At 37.0% G+C, this 13,022-nt stretch overlaps 1 protein-coding gene and 1 pseudogene across 1 annotated transcript in view; both read left to right on the forward strand.

The window, feature by feature from the left end:
* Positions 1-13,022, forward strand: part of Kcnd2 (potassium voltage-gated channel subfamily D member 2) — a 501,946-nt gene that overhangs the window by 230,931 nt on the left and 257,993 nt on the right. The window lies entirely within an intron of this gene.
* The window catches only part of Sdad1-ps1 (SDA1 domain containing 1, pseudogene 1), a 34,182-nt pseudogene that overhangs the window by 1,497 nt on the left and 19,663 nt on the right, over positions 1-13,022 (forward strand).

The raw sequence follows: 13,022 nt of genomic DNA on the forward strand, positions 1-13,022 counted from the left end.
GAAGAGGAGGAGGGCGAGTGGGTTGATGTTCACCACTCTTCTGATGAAGAACAGCCAGCAATAGCCAAGAAGCTGACAGCTTGCCCATGGAGGCGTGGAAAGCCAAAGCTGCAGCCATCAGCACTAGTTGCATTTTATCATGGGATGGCATCCAGAAACTCCGCATGGCCCAGATGAAGCAGAAAATGGATGCTGCCCGGAGGAAAGCCCAGAATACTTGGACACTGACAGTGATGAGGAGTCCAGGGGTGAATTGCTTTCTCTTTGGGACACTGAACACCTTCATAAAAAGCCCAAGTCTAACAAGGAGGCAAGACTAGCAACTATAGTGGCTGGAAGGACAGACTGAAAGGAGTTTGTGAGGAAGAAAACTAAAATAAACCCATTTTTCAGCTCCACAAATAAAGAGAAGAAAAAGAAGATCTTGATGATGATAGGGTATAGCCCGAGTGTCCGGTCAAAAACAGCATGGCTCCTTCCGGAAGAAGCAGCTAGCACTGGGAGATGCACATCTGAAAAAGAGGAAAACAATGAAGTAACTTATCAGCAAGTTATCCATTTTCTGCCCGATGCTGTGTGTACCGGCATGCTGAAACTTAGTGAATATTTGCTTATATTAAATAGTCAAGGAACACTATATTTTGTAAACAACAGTAACATTGGTAGCTATTTGGTATTCTTAATTGGGAGGTGGGGATGGTGGGAATGTGGAATGTAAATAGTAGCGATGTTAAGAACTCACTTCTAACTCAGACAGAAGTGCTGAGTGCCTGCTAATTGTTGCTGCATATGTAGCCGAATGAACCATAGCCCTTCACTGAAGGTAGGTGTACATATGGTGTTTATAGTAAGCTGTAACTAGTTCCTTATAGCAGCTAGTCCATGTCCATATTCCTGGGGTCACTGGGGCTCCTGGATTAAGAATAAGAGGTTCTTATTTTAAATAGTCTTACCTGCTCAAACAGGCTTCTGCTGTACAGATTGGGGTAGACAGTTGAGCTCTGTCTTTTTTTTTTAAACATTGCCTTAAGTCTAAATCGTGATTTTGAAATGCTTAGCTGGGTATGGACACACACCCATAATCCCAACACTTGGGAAGCTAAGGCAGGAGGCTCCTGAGTTTAGAACCAGCATGACATGCTGAATTAGTTCAGGGCAGCCTGACCTATACAGCGAGACCCTAATTGAGAAAAGAAGCCATCTCTGAGCTGTCCTTTCAGTGACTGGTTCTCTGCTGCCTCTTGCTGTTGGGTTTTGTGGCTTTGTTTGTTTGTTTGTTTGTTTGTTTTGTTTTGTTTTGCCGTGCTGGAGATGAGCCACGGGACCGGGGCCACATGCTTACCCTGAGCAGATTCTCTGCCACTGAGCTTCCCCATCCCTGAATGCCTACTCTTCCTGTGGTTTGACCAGTTCCATGCCTTGTCCTCAACCAAAGCTTACAGGTTGTTGGTAGTCAGGTAGGTGTGTACAGTGGTGCATGCTGTTATTGCTACATTTGAACGCATTGCATGACGCAGTCTGCATGCAGGCTGCTGGGGTTTATTTATTTCTTACTTCCCCAAAGGTACCCCAGGTAACCGTGATGGGATTTCCCCTCAACCTTACCCAGTACAGCTATAGAGGAAGTGTTCAGTGCAAATTTGTATCCGTGAGACCTGGAACTGCCCCTTGGCTTTCTTCCTGTGTTCTTCACAAGTGTCTGCTTATGCACCAGGTCTGAAAGCATCTGGAGGCTCAGGGTTGCTCTGCTGTGTTCTTTGTTATTGTTTTAAGTCCTGCCCTCATTTCCCAGATGCTGGGATTTTAGGCACACAATACCATGCCCAGTTTCTAGGCTGCTAGGGGTCATACCCAGGGCTTGGCATATAAATTCAGAATCCTAGCATGTCACATGTGTGGCATTCCCAAATTTCACTGGTAAAGAGCCACCACACAGGGCAGTCTCGCTGTCTCTAGCTGCATCCCTCATGCTAGCTAAGTGTCTCCCATAAGGTAGAGGTCACAGCAGCTGTGTGAACATGTGAATTAACCCCTGCCTGCCAAGGTTTCTATCTGTAAATGTTAGACCACCTACCTCTCTTTTAGTAAACGGTGTTTTGGGGGGAGTATTTTTTCTTTTCTTTTTTTTTCCTGATAGTTATAGATGCTACGTTTATTTGAACCATTAAACCCAGTGTTTAGACAGCTAGTTTAAAATTCATATTAAATATCCCCTGTGTATAAAGCATTGCTAGATATTTGTGGCTGCCTTTGCATCATGTTGAAACTTTTAGTCCATCGAGGGAAGCCTGATGTGTAAAGATCTAGCTGAGTGTCATTAGGACCCAGTCACTTCTCAGAAGTCACACACCAAGTATTCTCATTGTACCACAGGGCATGTGGCTTCTGTTGTGTGTATTCTGGTGCACATGGTAGACAGGGTAGCAATGTAGAAAACACTTCCTGTGTCCTATGGTTAAGTCAACATGATGTTGGTATGATTCATAAATGTTACGATTAATACAAATTTTGTTTTTTTCTTTTCTAATTCATTGAAAATTTATAATGTACATAAAATTGATTGAAATTTTAGTTGAACTAAAACATTTAATCGTTCTGAGAAAAAATAAATAAAGTAACATAAAATCATGCTTTGCTATTTTTATTATTAATATAAAGAATTATTTAGAAAGAAAACTTAGGTCAAGGGCATCTTGAACTCAGTTTATAAAGAAACTGTCATATGCTGTACCAAAATTAAATATCACCTTTTCACTTTTAAATATATGTAAATAGAGCAAACATATATTTACATTTGAATCCATATTTCTTGTCTATCCATGTTACTCTAACAAATTGTGATCAACCGTGTAGTTTCTAAAAATATATTTGTCACTGTTTTAGAGAATCAAGGTCAAGGTATTTGTACTTGAAAAGTTCATTAAAGTCATATTTTTTAATTCATAGGTGGATCCAGTTCAGTAGAACATCTAAATTGGGATAAACAAGACAGTGGTTTGTATCCTTGTTTATAATATCAATTATCTCATTCATGAAGACTCTGTCTATATGATGTAATGACCTTCTGAAGGCCTTGTCCCATAATCTCATCACCTTGGTGATATGAATATTTTGGAGCTTGATTATAGTTTCAACATATAAATTTAGGGTGGTCAAATAATTTACACTTTGACAATATATGTGAATGTGTGTAAGTATATATGTATATACCCATCTATTCTTATATAAACATTCTTATATAAACAACATATGATCAAGACTTACTGATTACCACACATACATATGTTCATATGCATGCCTGCATACATACATTCAAATGCACACAGATGAACACATGTCCACACAAATACATTCATGAATTAATTTGTTTATTTAAATGCATATTTATATACACACATTCATATAAACACATGTACTCATACACATTCAGTTTTCAATAATTCATATATATACAAACTTATATATGTTCACATCAACCATATGTATACACATTATGCATACATATGTATACACTATGATTACTATGAATAAAATAATCAAGCAATTCCCACAAATGAACATAAAATTCAGTGGGGTAGAAAACATATGAAGAATTTATATACCCTTTCATAAAATATTCTCACAGCACAAAAGAATACAAATAACAAAATAGAAAAGCTGACAGTGGGCATAAACTAGCGTTTTCTTTCTAGAGAAGGGCATATACACACTTATGTATATATATGTACAGTCATATATATATATATATATATATATATACATATACATACACTTGTGGGTATTCACACACTCACATATACTCACATTCATGTATTTTATAAATATATGCATATTTATATACGTGCACTCACATATATCAATATCTATATACATCCATTCTCATATAATATATATGATATATATATAATATTACCCAGCTACAAAATAAATGAAATCATTTTGTCAAAAAATGTCTTCATTTATATATTTAATGGAATATAAAATCAAAGAATCTACCAAGGTATCCATTGAAAAGATAATATAATTAAGAAATGTGGTGGACATGCATAAGACAGAGCTATGAAGACAAAATATTAGAAAATGTAAGTTTGTCTGCAGCAAAGTAAATGGAGCTAAGCAATGGTATATCAAGTGAAATGCACGAGTCATAAAAAGAAAGATACCGCATGTTCCCGTCTGCTGAATCTAAAACAAATTCAATGTCTCAGAAGACAGTGGAATCATTGTCACTGGACACTAAGCAGCAGATGGTGGAGAGGAAATAAAAAAAGGTCAAGAAATGGATACCACGAAGGTTGAATAGGAAGAATTAGTTAAAGTATTCTATACCAGAGAGGGTAACCCTAGTCCACAGGAGTTTCAACTCTGTCTCAAGAAAACAAGAGAAAAGTTAATTAAAGGTTACCAGGATGTAAAATTGATAACTGTTTCAAAAATTAGAGTAATAATTGCCTCCAACTGATCATCATACATTGTTTCATACATTGTATTATTATTTTGTTTCCCATAGGTATGTGTAACTAGATTATATAAATACAAATATTTATGATCAGAAAAAATTTTAACAGGACCAAATGTTGGTTTACATATTTACTAGTACTATATTGTTTATATATGTTCATAATAATGGAAATTGTTACGACTGCTTGTGGAACATGCGTGTTTACTTCTGAAGCCATTATCTAGAATATTCATAGAAGCACAGGCTACAATATCATTAAATGGGAAGCACTCCAAATATGTAATTAATAAATAACATATAATGGGATACTAAATAAGCCTTAAAATTACTGACCTACAGCTAATTATGTGAAACATGAATTGATCATAATAAATAGTAAATTTATACTGTAATATTATCCTTTGATTACAGATAGCTTAATATTATTTTGGGATGTCTTACAAAAGCAAGCCTAAACAATGTTTTCTGTTTGTTTGGTTGGTTATCTTTTTGTTTTTGTCTCTTGTTTTTTGACACAAGATTTCTTTCTCTGTGTCTGGAACTCAATTTGTAAGCCAGGCTGGCCTTGAAATCACAGAGATCTGCCTGCCTCTGCTTTCTGAGGGCAGGGATTAAAGGTTGTACCACCACACCCTGAAACATTATATGTTTTAGGGGAGTGTCTCTATGAAGTCCAAACTGCATATATTTTCAAAGAATAAAAAGTAAGGAGAACAGAACTAAATGGAGCTATTTCCACTGCTGGAAAATTTGGATGTCGGAAGGGGATTCAAGTGGCAATAAGGGATAGGAATGTGCACACATTAGCTGATGCTTGGCTTGTTCTGCACTGCTATGTCCTGCAGTTAAGTGTGGACTCCAGTGACTTTATCAATGATAGCGTTATGCTGAAGGAAAAATAGCTCCAATATGGTACTTAGAACACAGGAAAACATGCCTGTAACATACTGGTGTTGGAACAGCACTGTAAAGGAAATGACCTAGATAAGCTATAAGAACAGAATTAACATAATGTGTGACAAAACTAAATAAGACATGAGTCTGTGTATGAAAATAAATTTTATTTATCCTAACATTGCAACAGTGTTCCAAGAAAAGGACTAGCTAAACGGTTTTAAAATATTCAACTTCTCTATTAAATAAATGTGATCTGGAATCCAAATGATGTTTTAATCATCTAAAATGAAGGTGGAGATTATTCTAAATGCAATTTAAATTCTGAAGAAATTTCTTCGCGTGGCACGCTATTTTGTTTTTCAGAGCTCTGGGCTAATGCATCTTCATGGGAAATGATTATATTGTGGCATTTTAAAGTAGATAACATGTCTGAAAATAGTCAAAATATATGTAAATCAGTGTATCAAGTAGGATCTAATGGAACTATTTAAACAGGCTTGTTGAAATTTGACCCATAATTGTGATGGTACCAGTGGGCTGTCAATTTTGCTTCCCACTGCTGGTTGATCACTAGGGGACATAAATGGCCATGAAGTGTATAATTGGTGCTGCCTTACCACGAGTAGTTATTTAAATTCAGCTCCTCTGTGCTACTCTGAAATCATGTATATTAGCAATAATAAAGCCAGAAAATAAGTACATGCTTTGCAAATATAATCACATCTTTATGAAAAGTGTTAGGCTTTACCCCCCTTCCTTGGGCCACGCTAACCTGTAAACCCTTTGCGTTTACATTTCACAAAAGCTAACATTTAAGCCTATTCTACAAACAGGAGATAATTTGGGCTTGTTTTGGAACACAACCTTTGAAAGAAAAAAAATAGATGAGATAAAGCATTCTATTAAGAAAGGGGGTGTCAGGAAACCACTTAGATATTTTAAGGATAAAATGACAGTGTTATGCCTTACCCCAATTCAGTGTGATCAAGTGCTCCAGCGAGACCTCCTTTATCACTGTGAGATAAGAAACACGCCTGTCAAACCAATTTGCCAGGGTCACTGTGTCCCTTTTCAATCAAGAAACTTGAGGCCATAATGGTATTGACCCAGAACTGTCCAGGTTAGGCATTAGCATAATGGCCGATCAACCTAATGCATTTTAATGCCATTAACAAGTCCTCATCCCACGAAGAAAAAGAAAGCACGCAGAGCTCAAATTTTTGCTTTAGGATGGCCATGTTTGCAGATGAGAACTTTTTCCCCTGCATTTCGTAGACTGAGAGGCACTTAGGCAAGTTACACTAACTTCTTCTGGCAGAGTCCAAGAACAGATTACCAGACACATAGCATTTCAACATATTCTACACAGCTCGTGCCATATTCATATCAGGATTGCCATTGACCCTAGCTAGGCAAAAGTCTAACCTAAGCTCTTATAAATCATAATTCTGTCTTTAAGGAAGAAACGAGGTAAAATTTCCCTAGAAATATGAAGAAGTAGAGTATTGACTTACCCAGTGTTTTAGTTAGGGTTTCCATTACTGTGTATAGACACCTTGACCAAGGTTATCTTAACATTTAATTAGGGCTGGCTTACAGTTTCAGAGATTCAGTCACTTATTCATCAAAGTGGGAAGTGTGGCAGCATCCATGCAGACAGGGTACTGGAGAAAGGAGCTGAGAGTTCCACATCTTGATCCAACTGCCGTCCAAAGAGGGGTGTCTCCCAGGCAGCTACAAGGAGGGTCTCAAAGTCCTGCCTCACAGTGAAACACTTTCTCCAACAGGCCACACCTATTCCAACAAGGCCACACCTCTTCACAGTACCATTCTCAGGACCAAGCATAGTCAAACCACCATCCACAGTGCGTGATGGTTTAACATGCTTCAAGCCTGGATAAAGACATAGGCACGTGACTTAGCCACATTGGTATTCATGTAGGATTTAGGCATGCCTGAAGGAAGAAAAATCAGTTCCAAACTAGAGGTCTAGACACAGATAGAGTCACAGTTAAAACATGAAAGATTACTACTGCAGACAGGTAAAATAGGGTAGGCAAGACTAATGACTGCTTGAAGCAATGGTTCAATAACAGGAGGTAGAAAGACCCAACCTGCTCCAATGCTATTTTTAACCTGAAGTCATTTCCCAAACGTGCAGTACTCTCCTCAAATAACTGGTTTTGATGGACTCTGAAGTTGGAAGATTCGTTTGTGACTCTAAGATTCAGACTTACTTGGTAGAGTAGTGTCTACTCTCTTTTGTTACATATGCTGTTTTGTCCTTCTTAGGACAAGGGGACATTATGAAAAGGTGCTTCAGAAGACTTTATATCCCAAATGAACTCCAAGTGGTACCTCTGTTCTATTGGCAGATACATCTTAATGCTACCCAAGTGCTATCTTGCTGACTTAATCTTTCTCTCTGTTAATACTGTTGTTATTGTTATTTACAGTAGGCTCCATACTCTGGTTTCTTTTACCATCATTTTGCCTCCCTTTGTGAATGAAGTGCCAACCTCTCTAAGAGGTAGAGACACTCTGAACTACCTGGTACAATGGTTTATTGAGATTCATAGAATTCAAAACTAGAACCATAAAAAAACTAATATGACTTGAGGATGATGATGGTAATTGTTATCTAGGATGATTTTACTATTAAACGTAATTTTCATGAACTTTCAGATATTGAAGTCTATAATAGAATCCTTTCTCTGCTAAGTGTTATGTGCAGTGTGTAAAAATACTGACTCATTATTCTCCTCATTAACTGTATTGAAATTGAAGATAAAATGCAGTATGGTGCTAATTTTGATAGAAAGAATAAGACCAGAACAGTGAGTTCTACCACAAGGTTTTTAATTGTATTATTTTTAATTGCCTGAAAGCTCTGGATGTGTAAACTCTGTCATGTGATCTTTATTTTACGAATTGATCCTGCCTTTATAAATCCTTTGGTAAGCCAAAATGGCCACAATTAGAAAATGAAATTTTTATAGGATCGTGTACATATTTTTGCTTAGCCGTGGCAGACTTTTTGAACGATGTGTCCTTAGAACATTTAACAAGAACCAAAAGAAAAATCATGTTTTGAAAGATGAGATTCACATTAAGTTAGGAATTTGCTACTATTCTTTAGAAATTATGTTTTGTTTCATTTTCTGAGGTATGTTTAACTGTACTTTGTAAAAATTTCACAAACCTATGAACCTTCCAACCGCCCAGCTTGCTGTCCGTGTTCTCACAGTCTAACAGTACAACCAGACCTCAGCCATTACACCCCAGGTTCAGTTGGACGGAATAAGGGAAGACACATTGTAAAAAGTGGCCAAGGTACAGCACAGCAATATTTTAAGGAGCAGACTCAGAAGTTGGCACAGAACATTTTCACGGTATTACAGAGCTGAATTAATCACACACTTAACCTAAACAGTATGAGAAAATAATTTTAATTCAAGCATTATACTGGACATTTGCACTAGATACAGCAAGATGTGTAGTCTAACTTTTGTGGAAGGAAGAAATATTTTAGAGGGTACGTATCATTCTGCCACAAAGTGATGTAGACTTAAACATGAAGGGTATGGAAATAAACAATTGAATTGAACAAGAGTAGAGGAGTAGAAAACGCAACAAAGTGGCTTTCGTAACTTTGTCACTTTGGATTTATTTAAGAGCACTTCATTTGACATTTCAAACTGTCACCTGATAGTGCCTCCACACAGGTGTATTATAAGGGAAACTTAGAAGACAGGAATACATTAGAAAGCTTAATGGAAATCTAAGCATGTTAACAATCATGCACACAAGATACCTAAGATCCAAGAATATAAATATGACTGCCACACAAATATTTTGTGCTACTTTAAGAATAGTTAAAGAAATCAAATAAATACATATCCTGGGCATCATTTTCATCATGGATATTTAAAGATTCAGTAAAACTATCCAGCCCCTCTCCTCCTTGTAGGAAATCCTTCTAATCCAGCATAATACCTACCATAAATGTGAATTACATCCAAAATTATGGGCAGGAAGCAGTTCATCCGTCTGAGCCCTATATCATGAATTATATTCTAATTGCCCAACCTGTCAAGTTTCTATACTGCTAAATATTCAGCTGAAGCAAAAAGGAAGAAAACCTCATTTATAGCCTGAGCTGTATTTAAATGGCTTCTCTGAGGAGGGGGATTTTATAAAGCAAACTCCTTCAGACTTAGAGAAATTAATGAATGTCCAAAAATTTATTAAGGTATTTCATTATGAATAAACTATAGCTCAATTAAAAACAAATAATAAATCATTTATATTAGCTCATTAATTTTATTTATTATTTTTTAAGTTCTAAAAGAGAGGGAAGAAAAGAATTTTAGCTTGCTAATTTTCATCATTAGTGTTAAAAAATACTGCTTTATTTTTATTTTGTATGTTTAATTTTTAGATTTGCTTAAAGTACACTAAAGCACATATGAGTTCATTCATAAGAATGTAAAATAACCTGCAAAAACTAACTAATTTTGATCATAAACATGAGGCTCTTGCTTGTGCTCTGTTTCTGTAGAAGCCTTTTTAAGCCACTTAAACACCTTTCTTCCTTATTCCTTACACCACGCACCCTTGCCGTCCGTAGAATAAATTCCATGTAAGTTTCAAGACTAGCATTCCAGTTATCACTACCATGTTTTATGTTGTCTCCACCTGGAAGCAGGGCCTATCTGTTCACCCTCGGTGTGCACTTATCTGAAATATCATACAGCATATTTTTCATGTAGTATTTTATCATGCCACACAGCTTGTCTCTGGAGCCTTAAGTTCCTGTCTGATTAGCATGGACACCATTACTATCACTGCCTAGCACGGCATACTCAGGATATGGCGAATTCCAAGCCAATGAAATTAAAGTAATCATTAAAAATGAACTGAAGAGGGCATTTAAATAAATACTAACTATACTTGGTGTTCTTTTTTTTTAAACAATTTTACTTTCTGAGAAATGCATGCATGAGAAACGTGTCTGCATCCCTCCTCTCCACACCCCCATTCTTTTCTGTAACACCTGTGTCTCTTTTTTAACTACTATTGTTTTCTGTGTGTATATGTGTATTGTATACATGAATATGGAATCTATTGGGTCCATTAGCTTTGCTCATTTATACCCAGGTTTGACTCCTTGGGATTGGGCATCATGTGCAGGAGCTCATCCTGGAAGTGAGTCTCCTTTTCTCAGATGTAATTAACAATTTATAGCTTGTCATCTAGGAGTGGTACCATGTGGAATTGCTCTTGGAAATACTGGCAACCATCTATCATTATGCAGACCATGTTCCAGCAGCTATGTTGTTGAGAGTTCATGGCTTCAACTTCCCGTCTAGAGGATATTATCTCACAGATGTCCTAGTCTTCTGTAGTTTTCTTACCTGTCTTCTGTAATTTCCCCCTAAGTTTTAGGTGGAAGGTTGCATTGTCGATGTATTCTTGGGGTTTAGCACTGCTTAGTCACTTCTCCGAATTCTGACTAATTGTGGACCTTTGGTAATAGTTGCAATCTGTTGCAAAACCATATTCTCTGTTGAAGTGTGTTCAGGTGTGAGGTTAAGAATACAGTTGGAAATTATGTTTGTTTAAGAAAACAATATAATTAGAAGGTACTCTACTTAAGTCCATGACAGCTGATGGTAACTACCAAAATAAAACGTGACTACTGTTACCCCATTGTAGATATCCTGCTGGTTGAGTAACTTTTGTGATTCAAAGGCTCTACACCTAGGTAGGACTAGCAATTATCCCTCCCTTGACATCTTATATAGCATCTTTGCATATTGTGAAAGTCAGTCCTTAATAAGATGGTATACAGCATCATTCCTTGAAGTCTTGTGTCTGAAGTATGTGATATCTTGAGAAAGAGGCTTTGGATAGTAACCAGAGATGATGCCAATGGCTTATATTATTTTGGGGAATCTCTTGGAGTCTCCCAAGGGACAGGGAGATTTCCCTTAGAAAGAAAAGTGAAATTACATAATACTGTTAACACTTTTATATCCCACCCCTTTTGATGGGGATCAAGAAAGTTTTCATGGATCAGGGTATGTTATGGGAAAGATAATAGAAAGAATATAACAGCTAGACGAAGACATGAGGTGTTTCGGAATGGCGTGACCTTTGTTTTCTTGGATGCTCTGTCTTAACACGAATAAGAATTAGGTAAGACTGGGCTTTTCAACATTGCTAAGTGGGTGGAAGAGGAGCCCATGTGTTCCCCATCCCTTCCTGAGGTAGTTATGCTTCCTGTAAGTATACCTAATTAAACTTATAGGTGTACACAGACGCGCGCACACACACACACACACACACACACACCGAGAGAGAGAGAGAGAGAGACAGAGAGACAGAGAGAGAGACAGAGAGAGAGACAGAGAGAGAGAGAGAGAAAGAGAGAGACAGAGAGAGAGAGAGACAGAGAGAGAGACGGAGAGAGAGAGAGGGAGAGAGAGAGAGAGAGAGAGAGAGAGAGAGAGAGAGAGAGAGAGTGTGTCAGAAAGTGTCAGATAGAAACAGACAGAGAGGGGAGTGAAACAGTAATGGGAACTAATTATGAAGAGGCATCGGAATGGGAGGAAGACAAGAGAATAAAAATGTAACTATGACCAAATAGTATACTTGCATAAAAGTTAAATCCATTATTAAGTGCAATTAATAAATGCTAATACACCTTAGGCTTATGATTATACGATTGGAAGTAAGTGTCTTACCAAATCTGATTTACCGCACTCCAGCAAGGATGAATAAGACAGGCACAATCTTTAATACACTTCTTAACCAGTCATTTTAAAGAAAATAAATGTTTTCATCCACAAGCACTTTGCATTCCCATGGCTACTCTTATGTTTTTCTAAATCATCAAGTAGTACTAAAATGTTATTGTGATTTCTGAGTTCATCTAACTTGTGCTTCTGTCTTTGGTTTTGTGCAGTTTTAGTTAGTTTTGTGACCCATTCAAAAACTATATGTCATCTCATCTTGCTGAAAAGTAAAGTGTTTTGTTTATCAAACAACTATGATGAATATAGGCTTAAAAATCCCTACCCAAATCATGTGAGTAAATATGACTTGTTTTTTTTCATTCAACTACAAATTAAGTCATAAATAATAGTTAAATCTTGCATTTTACTACCATAATTACCTTTACTATATTGTGATTTTAAACTCAGCAGACTTTATAAAAATGTATCAAATGTTAGCTTAACCTCTAAAACTGTGTTTTTAGTAGAACAGTTTTTAAGTTAGATCCTTTCCACTGGAATGCTAGCCCTGTCCTCTGCTCCTTCTTTGTACCAGTCTGTACACCTTGACATATGTCATCTTGGAGTAGCACAGTAATGACCTTGCCAAGGACCGGGAGGTGTGTCTTCAGGAATTATAATCTTTTGTAACTCGATTTATGTGATTACTGTGTAAAGCAGAGCTTGTTCAGCACTGACGGATGGCGATGCTGCAGGTATTGACTGATCTCCAGAAATATTTATATGACAGGTCCCCTAAGGTTTTGTACATCGTAGGAGAGAACAACTGCATACAGAAAAGGAATGAGCTGTGAGTCAGGTTCCAGAGCAATGCACTTCATTATCATATTTCTCCCATGCCTAGTCGAAAGCTGAGCAGTCGC

Source organism: Rattus norvegicus, chromosome 4 (assembly GCF_036323735.1).
Source record: "Rattus norvegicus strain BN/NHsdMcwi chromosome 4, GRCr8, whole genome shotgun sequence".
Taxonomy (NCBI): domain Eukaryota; kingdom Metazoa; phylum Chordata; class Mammalia; order Rodentia; family Muridae; genus Rattus; species Rattus norvegicus.